Genomic DNA, 21,704 nt, shown 5'->3' on the forward strand with positions numbered 1-21,704 from the left:
TGTGGGCGGCAAGTTGGAGAGAACACAGTCTGGGTTTAGGTTACATCCCCTATAGCTACTTTATTGGACTAGGATAACGACAGGAAGTCATCTCAAAACCACCACTAGGGTTTGCATCTTAAACATGTCCTAAAAGTTAATGCGCTGAAGGCTTGGTCCTCCGAGTAGCAATGAGGTGGGACATTTTGGAAAGTGACTGGATCATGAAGGATTTAACCTCACAGATAGCTAAATCAACTGACAGATTCATAACTCAGTGGGCCTTTGCTATAAAAATGAGCTCTCTTATTGCTTCCTTACCACACACGTAAAAGTGAATGGGTAGGGACTAGGAAGACGGCCCAGTGGGTAAAGTGCCGGCTGTGAAATCATGGAGCACCTTGGCACAGTTGTTGGCATACATCTCTAGTCCCAACATGGGGATGGGGGAGTGAGGATAGGCAGGTCTCGCAGACTAGCCAGCCGAGCTAATTAGTGAGTTCTAGGCTCAACAGATGAGATGGAAAGCAATAAAGACATTGGATGTCAACCTCTGGCCTCTACAGATTGCTCACAGGCATGTACACATACCTATGAGCACATACATGCATAGAACACACAGTTAGCCAGGGGAAGGGACAGTGCGTGGGAACCTCTGAAAAGACCAAGGGTTCCTTTGATTTCTCTGAGGCCCGCTGTCACTGTGGCAGAAAGGAGACTAACACAGCTTCTATAGTTTTACCCCTCGATGGCTGTCAGTCTGGCAGTGCCCTTGCCCGAAGTGCTGAACTAAGACAGAGAAGGTTTAGGGAAGTTGCTCCTTTTCTTCTTGACCCGTGAGGTGGATGGGCTCGGTACGGAGCTGTGTGGTAGAAGTGGAGCTGAAAATGAACAACAAGTCTGAGCAGAGGGCTGGTGAGAGAAGCCAATGCTTTGAGGTAAGCCTTTCAACAACTGAGAGAGGCATCTGATACTCCCAGAGGGCTCTCTTTGTCTCACTGTTTCATTCTCTCTCTTTTTTTTTTTGTTTTGGTTTTTTTGTTTGTTTGTTTGTTTATTTGTTTGGTGGTTTTTGCTTTTTTTTTTTTGTTTTTTTTTTATGAAGCAGGGTCTATGTAGCCCAGGCTGGATTTGAGCTGGAGATTTTCTGTCTCAAGCTCTCAAGTGTTGGGAACGGAAGGCAGAGATGGCAAGGTCAGCCCCATAGTTTATAACTACCCACTCTGCTTCACTGCTACCATGGCTAGCCTTCTTAGCATTCCAACACAAATAGTCCCCTCAGAATTTTGATCGCAGACTACTCAGTGGGATCCTGGTAAACTTGGATACTGTCCTGCGATGAAATACCATGGTTGAAACAACTTGGGGAGAAAGAGGTTTTCTTTTGCTGTACTTCCAGGTAACAGCCCATTACTGAGGGAGATCAGGGCAGGAACTCAAGCAAGAAAGGGACCAGGAGGCAGGAGCCGATAGAGAGGCCACAGAGGGATGCTGCTTAATGGCTTAACATTTCTGGTTTTCCTGGAGAGCTGTGGGCACAAGAATCTTCACACTGAGCTCCCAACAAAGCATTATTAAGAAAAAGACACCTCAGTTCACTGACCCCTGAAAGGATCTTAGGGAACCTTGAGTCTCAAGGTGCATATTATCATGGACTCAAACCAATTCGAAGCTCTAATCTAGAGTGCAGGGAACTCCTATGCTTTGCCTTCTCTTCCTTCTCCACCATATTCCCAGAGCCTCTCAGACTCCTGGTAGCCATCTCTGCTACATCTTTCCTCTAAGCCTTCCCTTACCCTGAGATGCCTTCCCTTGCAGCTTCCTATTGAATGAGCCTAGGGCCAAGGGCTGCTTTTCCTGGATCCCTCCCGTTCTGGTTTGGGTTCTATACCCGTGATAAAGACCACTACTAAAAGCAACTTGGGAGAGGAAACGGATTATTTGGTTCACACTTTCACAACATTGCCCATCTGAGGGAGGTCAGAGCAGCAACATGGAGACGGAACTGAAGTAGAGGCTGTGGAGGAACACTGCTTTGGGGACTTGCTCTTCTTGGTCTGCTTTCTTTATGCCACCTCGGACCACCTCGGGGTAGCACCTCCCACATCAATCATTAATCATGAAAATGCCCACACAGACTTTGCCTACAGGCCAATCTGATGGAGACAATTCCGCAACTGAGATTCCGTCTTCCGAGATAAGTGTAGATTTGTTTCAAGTTGATAAAAATCAACCAGTTCTTCCCCTAACACCTGACCCTCTGGCTAGAGCACAGCCATCGAAATCGTGTGACCTTGGAGAAGTAACTCTATCTCCTTGTACTTCAGTTTCCGCGAGCTAAAACCTCACGTTCCTGAAACGCAATTGTGTGTGGAGTGGGGGTGCATCACTGGAAGAACCCAGGGTCACCATACCTAGCACACTAAGGTTCAAAGCCCACGCGGGGCAAAAGAGAAGGGCTGCTTTCTTTAGTGCTGTTGTACCCTTTTGGGGCACACTCATTTTCTCCTCAGAGTATTTCTCCTCCCGCCTGCGCACTGGAAAGAGAAAAGGTGCGAAGGAACTCTTTTTAAGGTCACTCACAGTCGGCCACTAGCCGGGTGGGGGCTGAGTGGCCGACGGGATTCGAACTTGGGACCTCAAAGGACGTCACTCGCTTGTGTGGGAGACGCGAGCAATACTGTGGGTCCGGCGCTTAGGGTTGGCGGTCGCGAGGCGGCGGGAAGACGCGAGGGGGGTCGCCCCTTCCCGCCGCCCCGCGCGCGCCAGAGCCCAACCGCCGCGGTGCGCGCCACCTCGCGGCAGGAGTCTCTGACGGGCGGGGCTGGGCAGCTCTCGCCCCCTCTCCCCGCCCCTCGGCCGCCACCTCGGTGGAGCCCCCCGCCGCCCGCCGCCCGCCGCCGCCGCCTCAGCCAAGCCGCTCTCCTTAGCCGCCGCCCGCCCCTGCCGGCGTCCTCGCTCGCTCCCTGCGCAGCGGAAACATGGCGGCTAGAAGGGAGTGAGTGAGCCGCCCGAGCCCCGCGCAGCTGTCGCCCTCAGGTAAGCGCCTCGCTGCCGCCGCCAGCGGGGCCGGTTTCCTGAGGGGCCCGCCCTAGGGTAACGGGCCGGAGCGAGTCCCCGCCCGGTGACCCCGGGGTCTGTGTCCGCGGCCCTCGGCCGCCGTGTCAACCCGGCCCGAACCCCGGCGGCCTGCGTCGCATCCACTCGGGCCCAGTGTCCGGCGGCGGCCTGACGCGCCCGAGTCGGCCGGGGGCGCGGCGCGCGAGTCCCCGCTCAGGGCCCCTTCGGAGCGGGCAGCAGGGCTTGGGGCGGAACCGCGAAGCCTGGCTCGGGCCCAGTGCGGAGGCTCTTTCGGGCTGGGGGGACGCGTCGCCAGCGAGATTCTCCTGGGTCCCAGCAGCGGAGGACCGGGGGTCGTGGGCGCCGTGGGCTTGGAGCTGTCTGCCGGCGTCCCGCGGCTGGGGGGAATTCACGTGTGCCACCTGCCTGGAACCCGGCCAGCACCCGGCCGCTACAGCAGGTTTCGAACCTCAGTTGGGGACGGAGGGCAACCTTGGAGCACAGCAGGGAAAGGGGTTCCCAGGTAGATGGGTGACCCCCCACCCCCCAAATCTCCAGAAGCGAAGAGAACCGAGAGACATCCAGTTTACTCTACTCTCATCCTATTCGGAATGAAAGTATCTTGAAAGATCCCAAATAATATCCCAGTAATTTGGCGAACCTTTTAGGACGGCTCTTCGTTCTAATAAAGTAACCCAGTCCGATCCTGGATGGATTTGGTTATAGGTAGAAAGAAAGAAACGGCTGTCTCCCGTCTTTCTGCTTCGTTTCCCTCGTGGGCAGCTGTTCGGAGTGAAGATAGTAATCGTGTCCCCTGAGTCTTATTTTGGCTAACTCCCAATTCCTTTAGTCTTTCTCTTTACTCTGGTCTTTGACCCGCTCCTTTGATGAGCACTAGTGTGCCCATATTGCCCCCACAGAAGAGGCTATTCTGAACAGAGTGACCAAACTCTATCGTTTCTGAGGGAAGAGCTTTGACCCTAAACGGCTGACCTTAAATAAAAAGTGCTCTCTCTTCCTCATTTTCGTACTGCGTTGAATTAGGGGGTGGGGGTGGGGAGCGGTGAGGGAAAGCTGTCTAGTAGCATGTGTTCACCCAAGTTGAAAGAGATCATCCTGTTTTGTGGTTTCTCGTCCTTTGAAAAATTGAACACTTCATCAAGTGAGGGAATGTATATCAGAAGGTTGTACAGTGTAATATATCATGCAAATAAAAGAGCTTATTATTTTTGCTCTAAAAAGGACTGAGACCTAGATTGGTGCCAAACTGCAATTTAATATTTGTTTGGAGAGAGAACTGCTTTATTACAATGAACTCTGCTTTTTTTCCCTGCCAACAGAAGGCCTCAACTTGTGAAAAACAACACTTTTTGTTGCTCATTAAAAAGCATTCTTTTTTTTTTTTTTTTGGTAGTTTAATTTCTTTTAAGTCACTTAGCCTTGGTGGTACATAGGGTCACAGTACTTAAAAGGATCTTTTATCGGTTTCTTAGACCCTTGCCTAAGCGTCCCTGCAAAGAAGTAATTTCTTAAGCCCATTAGAGAAGTGATGGCCTTGTAGATAAAATGCTAAACTCTGTGTCTGGGACCTTGTTCAAGATCTAGGGAAGTTTCACTGTTTTTATAGTTAAAGCCAACGCATACCAGCAGTCGGAACTGTGTTTATCTTTGCCCTATGTCTTTGTTTCTTGAATAGTTAGTGGTTTTAAAGTTTGTAGCATATATGTAAAAATTTTTTTAAAGGTATTTATTTTTAATTGTGTGTGTGTGTGTGTGTGTGTGTGTGTGTGTGCACTTGAGTGTAGTTACCCCTGGAGGCCAGTGGAATACGCCCTACAGCTGGAGTTACAGGCAGTTGTAAGGTAACAGTTGGGTGCTAAGAGCTGAGCTTGGTTCCTCTGGAGGAGAGATACATGATCTTAAACACTGAGCTATCTCTTCAGCCCCACGAATGTCAGATTTTAATTTCTGGTGTGTTTGTACAAATGTTTCACTTTTGTGTAACTTGTTAAAAGCTTTCTGTGGTACCATTCTGTATAGAACTGTATAGGTACAGAAGTCTCTGAACCCTCCAGTGTAAGAATTCAAACCTGGGAAAACATTGGCATGAACATGAGAATGAAATTTAAACTTGTTGTATTGTACCTTTATACTTATATACTACCATGTGTTAGATATTGTGTTATATATGGTGCTAAGCTGCACACATTTCTTTGGACACAGAGAAGTGAGACATTTCTAATCATTGTGGAGCTGGATCAATGTGGCATGTACACAGGTTATCGTAATAAAAGTTAGATACTGCACATAAAGTGCTCTGGTTGCCTAAGTAAGGGTTTTTGAACAAGCCAGGCTTTGAGGGAAGGCTTTGGGAGGGATGAGCCCAGGCTACCGTGATAAGGGGGCCAAGAGGAGTTGAATATGCCTTAGAGAAAATAGAACAAATGAAAGTGTGAGAAAAGGAGCCGCCCCCACAAAACCCACAGCATTTGTGACTGCCAGTAATGGGACAGTAAAGATAAAATGTAAATTATGATGCTCCAGTCAGGCAGAGGTTGTGTTATGGTGGGCATTATATATATGTAAACAAATGTGAAATTAATTCAGTGGGGGATGTTCTTTAATCACTGAAAGGCTTACTAAAAAAACATAGATATGATTGATGTAACATTAAAAATGGTCACAGAGATGAAAAAGAAATGAATTTGAGAAAGCTTATGAGGTCTTATGTTTATGAGGGAATAATTCCTGTTGTACTCAGGACCTTAGGCTTGGATGAGCATGGGAGGATGGTGTTGTTAATTGAAACAGGAAACACTTGAAGATGGGTTTATTTTATTTCTTATTTTTAGATTTAGGAATTTTTTGAGTTAGACCAGGGGACAAATATAGTGGAAGTAATGTGGAAGAAAACAGGTTGTGGTCAGAACATAAAATATTAGTTTACTATTATAAATAATGAAGTTGTCTGATGTGGAACTGTTCTAGGTGACAACTAGATGTGTATGTAGACATGTGTGTGCGGGGTTGGCTAACTAAAACAACAGAAGCGAAGGTCATGGAAGTGAAGTATGACGGCGCTGTGAGGATAGCAGAGTGATTTAGGATGACGGGATGAGGAAAAGAGGAGGAGTGCGACCCAGGTGCAACAAAGATAAAGGAGTAATTGAGGTGGTAGATGACACAGGAGGCAGTGGGGCAGAGAGTGGTACTGCCAGATGGCACAGACCTCAGAGGGGGACTTTCAAATGCAGGAGTGGGTAAGTCAGGGTTCTTACCTCTTCCCTCTTATAGGCAGGGTTCTGATCTCTTCAGTTTTATTCAGGACTCACATCAATTATTGTTTGCACCAAAGAGTCATTTTTGAGTCTTGACAATAAGGGCAAATACCATATATTGAATCTTTTCTGCCCATATATAACGACAAAGGGATTTTCCTCTGATGCTTATAGGTAGTAAGTAGGGAAACAATTAGATAAAGCAGTGAGTCTAACCTGTGGTTTAGAAAGAGCCTAGGTTTGGATTTAGAAACACCAGGGTTTACATCTAGGCTCTGTTACTTTCCAGCCTTGTGACTGTAAATACCCTGATAAATATAAAATAAATAAATAAAATAAATTCTTATTCCATAGAATTTCACAACGTTTACATAAAACCACAAGAGGCACTAGAAAAGCAATTGGCTCTTTATATAAGTAAAGTAAATGTTAATTTTCTTGTCTCTACTTTTAATGGGCTTATACTCTGCCTACAGAAATGAAGCCCCCCCCAAACACACACACACTTACCAAATTATTAGGCAGAATACAGCAACTGCTCTTTGACCTAAGGGAAGCGAAGGCACAGCAGGGAAGAGCAATCACTTTCAACATTTGGAAATAAGTTTAGTCTTCACATCCAAGATATCTCAGCAGATTAAGTAATAATTATGCCTAGCTACCAAGTGTACTCTATCAAGTATAGAGTATTTTGCTCAAATTATTAGCTTTGACACAAATTCGGGTACTGTGTAGCTAGAGAAATGGACTTGAGCTGTTCTGTGAGAGCCTCGACACTATCACATTTGGGATTGGTTGCAGATATATCAATAATAGTAGGTTGTACCCCAGTTTACCATGTGCTTGTTTATACACATTAATTTAAGTTCAGATTTTTGTTTGAAGTAAATAGATTCCTCTTTGAAAATAAGTCCCTCTGTAGGCCAATCTCAGATTAACAAAGTAACCGTTATGGTTTGTTTTGAAGCTCTAGTTTAATCCTTGCAAGGATCTTATTTGGGAGATAGGCTCAGTCAAATTCTGTATTTTATCAGGAAAAGATCCTCTTTCCCACCATACTAACTTAGAGTTAAGATGAAGCCTAGCTCTCTCAGTGTTGCTGAATGTTAACTGCATGGAGAGCAGTCACTTTGATTCTCAGACACTCCACATCTTTATAAAATGAGGGAAGGGATAGCTGTAAGGTTGAAGAACATTTGAGTAAGTTCTTGGTAGTTATTGGTCACACAAGACACTGGATATTGGGTTCCTTTTTCCTTATCTGAAATTGATACCTTGGTCAAAGTTTTAATGCTACCTCTAGCTATCAAGGACCTTGTACAGCTAGTGTCCAGTTTGGCTTGGAGGTGCTACAGGTCACAGTAGAGAGGTGGAAGCTGTGGGGAAGGGCAGACAATTTTAGCTGCAGAATATTGACAGATGTTGTGTACATCTTTTAAATCTGAAGTCTGTACTAATCCTAATAATGAGATGCCAGGCATTGTCAACAGGATTTTCTGATCAGAAACTGAAGTGCAGTTGGAGAAAACGGTGTGCCCAATTGTGAACAGCTAGGAAGTATCAGGGTGACTCCTCAAAACCAGGACTTACTACACCCTGCTTTGTTCAGCGTGGCTCACTGCCTCTTTTGACCTCTTTCTAAAAACTTGGTATTATTGAACCGCATGGTTGTTCTCCTGATAATCATCATGAATTAATTTTCCTAATTTTTGATGCTTATAAGTGCTGCTGTATTATTTACCCTTGTTATTGATTCTAAGTATTATTCACTTTTTAAAACAGAAGCATATACATGTATTTTCATTTTATCTGCAGTGGGCTTTGTTGCTTGACTTATAGCCACATTCCCAGAAACTTTCTTAGAGTGTTTTATTAGAGTTGCTTTACTCTGTCCTTACTGTACTAGACAGTTTTATGCTCGCTTGACACAACCTAGAGAAAGTCATTTGGGAAGAGGGAACCTCGGTGGAGAAAGTGCTCCCACCAGATTGGCCTGTGAGCAAGCTGATGTTGCATTTTCTTGATTGATGAGCAGTGCCACCCCTGGGTGGGTGGACCTGAGTGGTAAAAGACAGCAGGCTGAACAAACCATAGTGAACAGGCCAACAAGCAGCACCCTCCGTGGCTTTCCATCAGTTCCTGCCTCCAGGTTCCTGCCCTGACTTCCTTTGATAATGGCCCATGATAAGGAAGTGTAGGATGAACTAAACCCTGCCATCCCCAAGTTGCTTTTGATCAGCATATTATCACAGCAGTTGAAATCCTAAGACACACAACCATTGCTCTGGGGCACTCTAACATGGTGGAAATGAGACTGTTTTAACCACTGTGCCCTGTGAAGTATGAGAGAAAACAGAGAGGTCAGTATATTCATTGATAACAAATAATTTAGAGGTTTAGACTTCCAATTCTGATTTTGTAGTATTCCACTGTGCCAGAAAGTTTCCAAATCACATTACATTTGCTTCTTCAAAAATAAAGCAAATTCCAGATCAACCAGGGTTATGTAGAAAATCTCATCCCCCAAAATAAAGTAAAATAAAAAAATTAGGAGTATAAACACTTACATAAAGGCTCATAATACCAAAGTAAGAGAATATGTATTTGAGGTTAGACAAGTTGTTGCTGTTGTTTGCATTTTTACAGACTTTGATTTGTTCATCAGTTCAACAAATATTTATTTGTGTCTAATCAATGTTTGTGTCCAGACTCTGCTATGATCTATTCCCTGTGTCTCAGTCATGGTTACTATTGCTGTGATGAAATGGCATGACCTAATGCAATGTGACGATTATTTTACTCACAGTTCCACATAACAGGAAGTCATCAAAAGCATTGAGGGCAGCGACTCACACCAGTCAGAACAGGGAAGCAGGGACCATAGAGGGGTGCTGCTGACTGGTTTGCTTAACCTGCCTTTTTTTTTTTTTCTTTTTTTTTCTTTTTTTTTAAGAACTCAGGACTACCAGCCTTGGAGTAGTACCACTCACAAAATAAACTGTGTCCTCCTCCATTGATCACTAATTTAAAAAATGCCTTACAGCTGGATCTTAAGGATCCTCTCTGCTAACTCTAGCTTGTGTCAAATTGACATAAAACTAGTAGTATACTATGATAAAGATGGATACTGTAAAAAAATTAAAAGATAAGTCATAGAGTTGAAAAAATATTTGTGGTACACCTAATAGCCAATATTAATACAATAATAAAAATCCCTTTAAGTGAATTAAACCAGACAAATCATTAGACAGATAAGACAGACAAAATGTTTATTAACCATTCGGACAAATTAAATTCTTACAAGATGTCATTTTATACCTATCAAATTGGCAAAAACAAAGCCTTGCAATATCAAAAGTTAGTGGAGATGAAGAGCTAAAGAGCTCTTGGGTACTGTTAGTAAGACTAGTAATTACACAACCACAGCAGAAAAAACAATTTGGCTATACCTGTTGACAGTAAACTGTTACACCCATAAGGCCTCACCAGCATGGCTACCTAAACATGAGTTAAACAAGGGCAACAAGAGACATGCTAAAGTGGCCAGAGGGGTAAGATGGGAAATGAAAGAGTGGGGAAATCCCAAAGACCTCCACCCTACTCAGAGAACTACAGACAATTAAGGAATGCTGAGAATGGAGAAATAGTCTTTCCCAAGGAAGAGGACATCAATTGGCTATCCAATACCGACTGGTTAGCCCTGAAAACATACATATGTGTAACATACAGATTGAGCAGTTGTGTTTATGTGTACATATACATATATGTATGTAGCAAGAATTAATGGAGAATGGATAAGAATTTGAAAGGGAATAAGGAAGGGTAAGTGAGAGGAAAGGGGAAATAATGCAATATTATAACCTCAAAAAATAAATAATTAAAAAAAGAAACATACAAAAATATTCACACATGATTATAACAAAATAATACGACTAAGATCGGGCATGGTGGCACATGCCTTTAATCCTAGCACACAGGAGGCAGAGAGGTAAGTGGATTTCTGTGAGTTTGAGGCCAGCCTGGTCTACATATTGAGCTCCATGACAGCCAGGGCTACAAAGAGAGATCCTGTCTCAAAAAAACAAAGAAAAAACCAACCAACAAAAAAACTGGTTCAAATATCTTTTAACAAAAGGATGAAAATACTGACACTTTACCTAATATAATGACATATGATATTGAAAATGAACTTGTAAATCTCACAAACATTTGACTACAGAGTAAATTTCAAAAAATAGGTATATAAAGCTTAAATTGGATTTCAACTGTGTAGTGAATATATGTATCCACTATACTTAAAAATATGGTCTCACCAGTTGTGTTTTAAATATCAATATAGAGTCCTTTTTATGAGTGTAGTATGGGAAGAAGATAGCAGAAGTATAAAGAGATATAATTAAGTTGAATCATGTAAAATTTCTGGTTTTGTAGGTCTGAAATAGCCTAATACATGGTGTATTAAATTACCTAAACTCCTTGAATCTAGCATAACAAGTGTTTTGGTTGGAATACATTAAAATTACTATCAGAACACAAAGGTGAGAAGAGCAGTCTGCCAAGGCAGAAGAGGAAGAGACCTTTGGTAGCCTCTGTAGTGAGAATGGCATATAAACTCTGAGGAAGAGATGATGAAAAAACAGCTTTCCATAGGAAGAGATAAAGACCCCTTTGAATGGAATAGTGTCAGCCAAAGAAATGCCTTGGAAGAAGGGATTAAGAGGAAGAACAGTACAGCATCGTTTATCTGTATAGCACCAAACAACATAGAACTTAAACAGACTGCTCAAAGTCACGAGGTTGGCTAATTGTAAAACTAAGATTTGAACTCTGGCAGCCTGGGACCAGAGTCTATGTATATAATCAATAAACATATAAACAAATTTGGTAAGAAATAGTGTTTTGAGTAATATTGTTATTGTGTGTCAAGGAGGCAACAATAAGTTAAAAAAGAATAGTCATAGTATGAAAAACAAAAGTAGTCAAAACAAAGATTAAAAAAAAACCAGCATTCACTTAAAGTCATTTGCTTTAAATACAAGACACCAAGACAATAGAGGAACAGGTCTCAGAATACTAATTATTCAACCTACTACCTATTCTCTGGGCTGGTGATTATAACCCCATTAGTTTGAGAAGATGATAGAGTAAGATATAACTCAAAAGAGCTTGGTGTATCAACATGAAGAAAGGAATTTTATCCTTTGAAGACTATAATCGTAGTTTCTCTTAGCTAATCGGGATTGATATTGACAATTTTGTTTACTCTGTATCTGCTGATTTTTAACAAAAATAGAACTTATCCTTATGATTTTAGTGGATTTCAAGACAAAGTAAAGGGCTTCTGGATACTCTAAAGAAACACTTAAACACTTTACAACTGAGAGGATGGAAGAGAACTTTTAAGTAGAATTTAACAATCTGGAAATTGGGGTCAGGAGAAATGGTTCAGTGACTAAGAGTGGGTTTTGCTCTTACAGAGGATCTGAATTCAGTTCCCATCACCTACACACCTACACTGGGTAGATCATAACCTTCTGTAACTTCAGCTCTAGGGGGTTCCATTGCCTTTGATTTCTGAGGGCACCTGCACTTGTGTGCACACCCCCCCCCCCAATCCCACAGATACGTCTAATTAAAAAAAAAGAAAAAGAAAAACCTCAACAATCTGGACATAGTTGTATAACTTGGTGGTTAGAAAGTCCCTCTTCAATCCTAGTCTTCCATTTGCTGGTTTTGTGATTTAGGCAAGGACATTGCAATAGTGATATCTAAGATCTCTTCTAACTCAAGTTCTGGAACTGCTAGATGTTCAGTGACAAAACTTGAGGTCCACTGAAAGAAATAGCTTGGCAAAGGCATGAAAGCTGGAATCTAGCTAGCTCTATTGACTCTTGGCTCACATATCATCAGGTATTTGATTAGCTGCTGTATATCAGGCATGAACTAGTTATATGAGGTAGGGGAGGGGGAAGCATGGGAAATTGCTTCAGAGTTTATCCAGTGTATCAAGGTGGCAACCAGATCTTCTTTATGTGTGTTTATACATATCTTGTCTTATTCTAGAATGTAGCTATATATACCTTTTCCACATAAGGTATTAAACTAAGCAGGAGGGTAACCTTTCTTGAGTAGCTTGGGTATTTTCTAGATACACTGAAACATTAAAACATTTTTGATAACTGCATATAAGTATTATTAATTCTATTTGATATGTTAAAAATAGATGGTGGGACTCAAATATTTGGCCACAATTAAGTAATGCATGTTAGGACACAGTTCCAAACACAGGCCAGCCTAACTTAATGGCATTGCCTTTTCTATTTACTGTGTACACTGTCCCAGGAGTTTCCTATAATTTTAGGACTTTATAAGTTGATTTATGACAGTTAACACATATGTTTACTGAGTATATTTTATTTCATCAAACAGTATAGGCAAACTAGAATCCTGATGCTATAGTTTGAGTCTTAAGTGTCCCTGTAAAAGGCCCATTTGTTAAAGACTTGGTCCCCAGGTTGGTGCTTTTAGATGCTATTGAACCCTTTAAAATATGGGCCTAACAGGAGGTCTCCGGGCTATTAGGGGATGCTCTCAAAAGCAACGTTGGGACATCAGTATCTTCTTTCATTTTTTCCCTGCTTTCTACCAATAGTTAGACAGCTTTGCACTGCTACAATGCTGATCTGCCACAGGCCCAGAATGACAGGGCCAATTGAATATGGGTTGAATTCTCTAAACTTGAGCCAAAATAAATGTTTTCTCTTCATTAGTAGGTTGTCCCAGGTATTTGTTAGACTGACAGAAAATTCATTAGTATCTAAGTAGAAGAATGAAATGCTTCAGTAAATCAATCAAGATCCTTACTGCACGTGGTGGTGCCCATGCAGGTGATATGCATGCGTATGGCGGCCAGAGGAAAACCTCAGGAATACTGCCCACCTTATTTCTGAGACAGGTTTTCATTGATCTGGACCTCCCATGTTAGGCTAGACTGCTGGCACCCTGTGGATCCTCATCTGGTCTTAGCCTTCCAGTGTTAAGGTTACAAGTTCATATTACCATATCTGGTCTTTTTTTTTTTTTTTTTCTTTAAATTGGGTTCTGGGGACTACAGCATGCTTCATGGCAAGCATTCTACCAATAAAGTCATTTCCTCAGCCTGGGGTTGATTTTGAATTTGAGAAAATGTATTTTCCTTTTTTTTTAAAGAGTTAATGCCCATGTTTTAATAAGCTCCAAAATTTCTATACTCTCGCAACCTTTGGTTTGCATCTGCTTTCCCAGCTCAGCCAGTCTCTTACAAACTCTCTAATGACACAAAGAAGGATGAGATGGTTTTTTTCCTTGCTGACTTTATTACCAGTACCCTGGCTGGGGTTCTTTTGGTCTACTAGGTTAGAAACAGTAGTTAGGCAAAACAAAGCCCAAGGGCTAGGCTTTGGCATGGTGCCAGTTAGCATTTGACCCCAGAAGCCATGGCAGTAGGCAGGTGGAGAAGCAGCAGACAGAAAGTACCTTCTAGTGTTACAGTTTTCCTGCAGGCTTCAGGAAGCCAGGCCCTTAGCGCTACAGTATTCCAGCTCCCTCATTGGCCTGAAAAATTGAGATTCCCTAGCCCTTGGCAGTTGTCAATTTTACAGCTCCTGGTCTTGAGTGTCTGAGACCTCTGGTGTGTTCCTAAGAGCTTGTCAGCTCTCAGGAACTCTTCAAGTGATAGGGGGCTGCAGCTTCTCTTCTCAGGTTCCTTATAGTCTTCAGTTCTTTGTCAGACTCAGCTCTCTGTTCTCTTCCTACTTCTGCCATTCTCCTTGTTTCTGCCCTAGATGGCCTCTTGAATTGTTCAGTTCCCTCTTACTACTATGACCTCTTTTCCTAGTTGCTACTGTTCAAGAGGTGACCACTGATGCGTTTCTTTTTTTTTCTTTCTTTTCTTTTTTTCCGGAGCTGGAGACCAAACCCAGGGCCTTGCGCTTGCTAGGCAAGCGCTCTACCACTGAGCTAAATCCCCAACCCCCACTGATGCTCTTCAACCACTATTGTTGCCATCGCTGAGTGTGCTGCATTTGACCACCCGTCTTGTGTATATACAGACAGATCTGCTTCTGCAGCTCTGAGTCCTGGCTGCTCCTCTGTCTGCCTTTCTGCTGTCTTGCTGTCACTGCTATTTTCTCTGCTGCTTCTCTCTTTCTGATACTAGCTCAGTTCCCAACACTAGAAGTAGACAAGAAAAGACCACCCAAGAAGCTTTTACTTGTGCCTAATTTTGCAATGGCAGAGGAGTTGTCTCTCAGCCAAATAACCAAACTCCTTGCTCATAGAGCCAGAAAATGGGTGTTTGCACCAATCATAGCAAACCTGTCATTCAGATGAAGGTTTGTTTTGCACCAATTGCATCAATGTCTTTTTAGTACCTGCCACAGTAGTCCCACCAGGAAAAATGCTCCTTTTACCTTTGTTGGGAATGGTTACAGGGTCATCTGGAGTGTACTGAGGCTTGTAATAGCAAAAAGACAGGTACAAACTGTTGCAAACAGTCCTGGCTAAGGCTGTACCTTCAGGAGCCAGAGCAATCGGCTTTAGTCATTATGAAGTTCTTTCAAAGTATCTATGGAGTGTTGGAAACAGCTAGTGTTCCTTTAAGAGTCCTCTTTCAAACACTCCTCCATTGTTGGTGGGATTGCAGACTGGTAAAACCATTCTGGAAATCAGTCTGGAGGTTCCTCAGAAAATTGGACATTGAATTGCCTGAGGATCCAGCTATACCTCTCTTGGGCATATACCCAAAAGATGCCTCAACATATAAAAGAGACACGTGCTCCACTATGTTCATCGCAGCCTTATTTATAATAGCCAGAAACTGGAAAGAACCCAGATGCCCTTCAACAGAGGAATGGATACAGAAAATGTGGTACATCTACACAATGGAATATTACTCAGCTATCAAAAACAACGAGTTTATGAAATTCGTAGGCAAATGGTTGGAACTGGAAAATATCATCCTGAGTGAGCTAACCCAGTCACAGAAAGACATACATGGTATGCACTCATTGATAAGTGGCTATTAGCCCAAATGCTTGAATTACCCTAGATCCCTAGAACAAACGAAACTCAAGACGGATGATCAAAATGGGAATGCTTCACTCCTTCTTTAAATGAGGAAAAAGAATACCCTTGGCAGGGAAGGGAGAGGCAAAGATTAAAACAGAGACTGAAGGAACACCCATTCAGAGCCTGCCCCACATGTGGCCCATACATATACAGCCACCCAATTAGACAAGATGGATGAAGCAAAGAAGTGCAGACCGACAGGAGCCGGATGTAGATCGCTCCTGAGAGACACAGCCAGAATACAGCAAATACAGAGGCGAATGCCAGCAGCAAACCACTGAACTGGTCCCCTATTGAAGGAATCAGAGAAAGAACTGGAAGAGCTTGAAGGGGCTCGAGACCCCAAAAGTACAACAATGCCAAGCAACCAGAGCTTCCAGGGACTAAGCCACTACCTAAAGACTATACATGGACTGACCCTGGACTCTGACCCCATAGGTAGCAATGAATATCCTAGTAAGAGCACCAGTGGAAGGGGAAGCCCTGGGTCCTGCTAAGACTGAACCCCCAGTGAACTAGTCTATGGGGGGAGGGTGGCAATGGGGGGAGGGTTGGGAGGGGAACACCCATAAGGAAGGGGAGGGGGGAGGGGGATGTTTGCCCGGAAACCGGGAAAGGGAATAACACTCGAAATGTATATAAGAAATACTCAAGTTAATTAAAAAAAAAAAAAAAGGAGAGGGGGGTACAGGAGAGGTGGTAAAGTATATAACATCTGAAATGTAAATACATAACATATCCAAGTAAAATAAAATTTAAAAAAATACAAAAACCTTAACAAAACAAAAATTTTCCTCTTAATAAATGTAAAATGCCAAATTAAAAAAAAAAAAAAGAGTCCTCTTTCAGCAGCCGAAGAAGCAAGAGAGAATTTAACTATAGGGTCACATTGCCCCACCCTTAATATCTTTGTTCATTTACAGTAAAGTGAACATCCATTGGGTATGCTTACAAGATCCTTTTTTAAAATTAATTTTATGTGCGTGGATGTTTCATCTGTGTGTATGTATGTATGTCTGTACCACTTGTGTGCTTGATACCTGCAGATACCAAAGGCATTGGATCCCTTGGAACTAGAGTAGTAGTCCATATGGTTTCTGCGAACTGAACTCCGGTCATCTGGAAAAGCAATTGGTATTCTTAACCACCGGACTTTAGCCCCTGCAGTAAAATCAGAAAGAACTTACCAACACTGATTGTGACTTTAGTAGATATTTTTATGTGTATACCTGTTTAAGTATATGTATTGGAAGATGTGTGTATGTATATAAGTCAGATATTAATTTGTGTGTGTTCTTCAATTGGCCCTTCACCGTATTTTTTGAGACAGTCTCTCACTGAATCTGAAACTTACAGATTTGACTAGACTGGCTTGTCAGCACGCTCTAAGGATTCTCCCCTCTCTATTTTCTCAGCACTGGGATAATAGGTACATGCCACACACACACAGCTTTTACATGTTTGCTGGGCTCAAAGTCAAGAGTCATGCTTCTACAGTAATCACTTTATAGTCTAGGCCATCTTCTTAGTTCCCAGATTTAACAGTACTTTAACAATGCCTGGTATTTTAACAGTTCTTTAACCACACTCTCCTGGTGCTCCAGAGGGAGATGGAGTTTTTTATCTAGGTGAGAGGAATTTTACTTCAGTGTCTTTCCTTAACAAGCCTATAACCCTACTCTCCTCATGACAAGAGCATCAAACAAATACTAGCTGAAGACCAGTCTGAAAAATAGCTATACTCCTCAAAACTTTGTACATGAGTAAGAGGAAAAAAGTCTGAGAGACTTTTCAAGCCAAGCTTAAGCGTAAGAAGATAAGACAACTAAATATATTGTAATCACTTGATCACTTGGGGGTCATCATGGAACAAAGAGTGTGTTAGGTAAAATTGAGAAAACATGTCTCAAGTATTGTCTTTATAATTGATAGGGCATTTGCATTGGTTTATTAACTATAACTGATAATATGCATGTTATTATGATACAAAATATTATAGCCAGCAAAATGAATGAAAAGTACAAAATATCTATGCAATTTCCCATAAATCTAAAACTGTTCAAATAAAGGATTAGATGCTATTTATTTGAAATTTAATTAAAACATATTTCTTCATAATGATATGCCAAATGGTTGACTCATTTTATGGGTCTGACAAACTGCAATCTATAGATAGACTTATGTGCCAGAGTATATGCTAACTGGATGTCAAATAAATTTTTTCATATATATGTCATACATGTAGCTGTCAAAACTGTGCCAAGTGCAGGTCAACAGAAAGCATTCAGACAAATGTAAACAATTCTTACCATATAATATTGTTTCTTAATTGAAAACACAGTGCCATTATTTGACAGAATTGTGAATATGTCCTCACATTGGCTTGTGAACAAAAATGATTTCATATATATATGTGCATTTTTATTTGAATTGTTTGTGTGATGTTTAAAATGTTTTAATAGTTATTACCTTTGTATGTCAATGAGAGTTGAGTAGTTATGATTTTGTCTGTATGAAAAGCATGGGATAAACTTAAAAGACCTATAATTCTTTCAAAAATAAAACCTTTTCAGGGGCTAGGGAGATGCTCAGAAGGTAAAATGCTTTCAATGTAAGCGTGAGGACCTGAGTTTAGATTCACAACACCCATAGGAAAAGCTGGGTGTGGTGGTGCACACTTGTAATCCTGGTCCTGGGAGTCAGAGACAGAGGACTCCAGGGGCTTGCCCAGGTGCAGCCCAATTGATGAGTTCTAGGTCAGTGAGAAACTCTTTGTGAAAAAATGAAGGGGAGCACCGTAGGATAAGGTGTTTGACATCTACCTTTGGCTTGTGCACATACAGGTGCACACATTCCAGTTCACATGTGCACACACATGTGTGCAACCAACCACACATCTCAATAGAGTTTGTAGTTCTACTAAAAGTATTTTCATTGTTAGTTATGATTATATAATAAAAACCACTCATAGAAATTATCTTTCAGGGTATATTCTGTAAATACTTTTAATGACATCAGATGTCCACTTGTTGTAGAAAACAGAAACTGTTGCTAAACAAATATCTATAGAACTAGAAATTATCTTGTCTTTCTTGTTCAAGGACCCATTCACCAAATCCTCCAACTCTGAATTCTCAGATTTCCACCACACCTGCAGCTGACTTAAAGCAAATATGCTGAACAGGGCAAACCCAACTGTTGAACCAATGGGTGGGTGGTGTTGTTTTTTGGTTGACCTTCATACTTAATTGTTACACTAATTTCTTGAGAACTACTAGTTGAATTGTTGAAATGTTTTGTCTTTGCTCTTCTAACTTTATTTTATTTCACTTGTTTAATTTAAAACAAGACAGGGACTATATAGCTTAGTGGTAGAACACTTGTTTAGGATGTATGAGGCCCTGAGTTTGATTTCTAGAATGAATGAATGAATGAATGAATGAATGAATGAATGAAATGAATGGTTGAAATAATATACTAAGTTCAGTGAAAGTTTTGGATACATTTATTTTGAAATGTAAATGTAAAGTAAATCATTTTATTTATTAGCATGCATTTATTTTACACATTGGTGTTTAATGTGATATTTCAATACTGTAACAGTATATAATCAAGTTTAGTCTGCTTCTTTTGTCTAGCTATTCCCCTTCCTCACCCTCTAAAAATCACTATTCTATAATCAAGACTACCATATTTCCTTTTTCTCTTTTTAACCTCGCATAGATGAGAGAGAACATGTGATACTCAAACAGAGAGACCATGAAGGAGTTCTGCTTACTGGCCAGCTTGCTTTCTTACATATTCCAAGACCACTAGCCCAAGGATAGCATTATCCTTCCTGGGCTGGACCCTTAGCATTAACCATCAATCAAGACCCCGACTATCCCCCTCAGCCCCCAGACTTGCCTGCAGACCAAATTGGATAGAGCCAATTCCTTAGTTAAGCTTCCTTCTTCCCAGGTTATGCAATGTAAAATTGATTAAAAACTAGCCAGCACAGATACCATGTTTTCTTGACTCATTCATCTGATGGGCACCCAGCTTGATTCTCCGTCTCTGCTCTTGTGAACAGTACTTCAGTGAGCATAGACATGGAAGTCTCTCTGTGGTATGCTAATCACATTTCTTTGAAATGTTTATTCAGAATTGGGGCAGATGTCTCATATCCCCTCCCTCTGCCCAAATAGAGCTGCTCATATGTTCAGTCCTACCTTTTAAAACTCTAGATTCTGTGAATGAGAGAGAATATGTGATATTTGTCGTTCAGTATCTAGCTTATTTCACTTAGCATGATGAGAGTTTCAGGCTAACCAGGGTGAAATAGTGAGACTCTGTTTCCAAACAAAACAACATAACACAACACAAAACAATCAAACAAACAAACAAACAAACAAAAAACCTGTCCACACATGGAAGAATGAAACTAGATTCCCATTTCTCAACTTCAGATGAATTAAAGACCTTAATATAAGCCCCAAAACTTTGAAACTGTTAGAAGAAAAAGTATAGAAAATATTTCAAGATATTGGCTACAATGTCTGTCAACAGAGGAATGAATAAAGAAAATGTAATATTTAATACATAGTGGAAGTTTTCATCTGTGAAGAATAAGGAAGTTATGTCATTTGACTGTACTCATTTACAACTCATAATGGTTGTGCTTATTTATGTTCCCACCAACAGTGTGCAGTTCCCTTTTCTCCATGTGTGTATGTATGCATGTGCCATAAGTGTGTGTAAGTCAGAAGATAACCTCACATGTTGTTTCTCAGGAACTGTCTGTCCTCCTCTATCCTTTTTGTTTTTGTTTTTGAGACATTCTTTCCTAAATAAAATTCCAAATTTCTACTTCTCATTATTTGAATCTGGGACGAGTAAGCCCCTGGATATGGCCCATCCTGAGACAGTCGACTCTGTGAAACCTAGAAGGCAGGTTACCTGCTTCCAAGACACAGTGACAGGGCAGTCACAGGAGGAGTTCCATCAAAAGGGAGACATAGTTTTAATTGATTCTTTGGGAATTTCACATCATGTAGCTTAGTCCCCCACTCATTTCCCAGTCCTTCCATATCCTCCCTCCATCCTTGTAACCCCCCTCCCATCAAAAGAAAATAAAAATTAAAGAAAAAATTCACCTACTCCTCTAGGCATGACCCCAGGACCTTGGGGATAAAAGTATCACTGGTCTAGAGTAAGTTCACAATTCTGTAGGAGACATTATATTCAATTCTAAGATAATAGTATTTTATGGTTAAATTGTGCCTTCTGAGCTGCTAAAATGCCACTATCCTTTCACCCCAAGATCCACTGGCCTATGTTTCTGTGTCTGTGACTCTGCCTTTGGAATCTATTTATCTTTATAGTGCTCTATTTCTGCTCCTTTGATCCAGTCTGAAGACATTTCTGCTAGTATGAAATTCTCAAAACCTGGTCAGTCTTTCCATGTAATGTACCGGTATCTGAGCCATCCAGTAAGAGACTTTGTGTATTTTTCCTGTCATATATACCTGGCTCTTGCTAAGATGCTTAACTGACCCACACAAATGATTGGCTAGCCTCATTTTTTACCTTGTTTGCAGAGCACACTCTCTAGATGAGCAGAGAATTTTCCAAGTCATCAATTAATGGTTCCTTTTTGCTTTTTCTTGGTTCGTCTTCTACATTTTACTTTTAAGCATCAAGAAGACTCCAGGCCCTTCTACACTTTAATTAGTAATATGAGATAAGCATCCCAGGTAATTACTTTTACTCTCTAGAAAAACCCAGCTGCCAAATACAATTCAAAGTTTTCTGCCACTTTATTATAACAGAGATTTCTCAAAGATGTCCAATAACTTGTATTTTATTTTCTCCCAAGGTCCCACCGGAAATACCTTTAGTGCTCACATTTTATAACCATGTGTCCCATCAAGCCAAGGTTTTTCTTTTTCTTTTTAGGACATTAAGCCTCTTTCAGCTCCTCCTCCTAACTTAATTCCAGGATTAAGTCCTCATTTTTAACTGTTAGAGAGCATTCCGTTTTAGGTATGATCATTCTGCATTTCCTAGGGCTGCTAGAGACAGGCCTGTGTACAGCTTGATCTCAAACATCAGCCTTGTGTCATGATACACTCTAGAGCTGTTACAGAGGATAGCAGCCCTAGGAAAGGCAAATCAGAGTGTCGTCTGGGGTTCTGTACTCACCAGGGCAAGCCAGTGAGCACCACATAGCTGTGTGTTTAGAGGGCTTTCAGCCTTGCAAGTCCTATGATGACAGCCAGGTGCCACTGTGCCTGCTTC

At 41.5% G+C, this 21,704-nt stretch overlaps 1 protein-coding gene across 44 annotated transcripts in view; it reads left to right on the forward strand.

The window, feature by feature from the left end:
* Positions 1 to 2,746: 2,746 nt before the first annotated feature.
* Scmh1 (Scm polycomb group protein homolog 1) overlaps positions 2,747 to 21,704 on the forward strand; it is a 124,621-nt gene continuing 105,663 nt past the window's right edge. For 43 of the 44 annotated variants that reach the window (XR_015619859.1, XR_015619861.1, XR_015619862.1 and 40 more), the window contains exon 1: positions 2,747 to 3,018. The gene's annotated coding sequence lies outside the window, so the exon portion shown is untranslated. The remainder of the gene's footprint in view (positions 3,019 to 21,704) is intronic. The other variant, XM_087549935.1, reaches the window with a different exon arrangement.

Source organism: Rattus norvegicus, chromosome 5 (assembly GCF_021556685.1).
Source record: "Rattus norvegicus strain SHRSP/BbbUtx chromosome 5, alternate assembly SHRSP_T2T, whole genome shotgun sequence".
Lineage (NCBI taxonomy): Eukaryota > Metazoa > Chordata > Mammalia > Rodentia > Muridae > Rattus > Rattus norvegicus.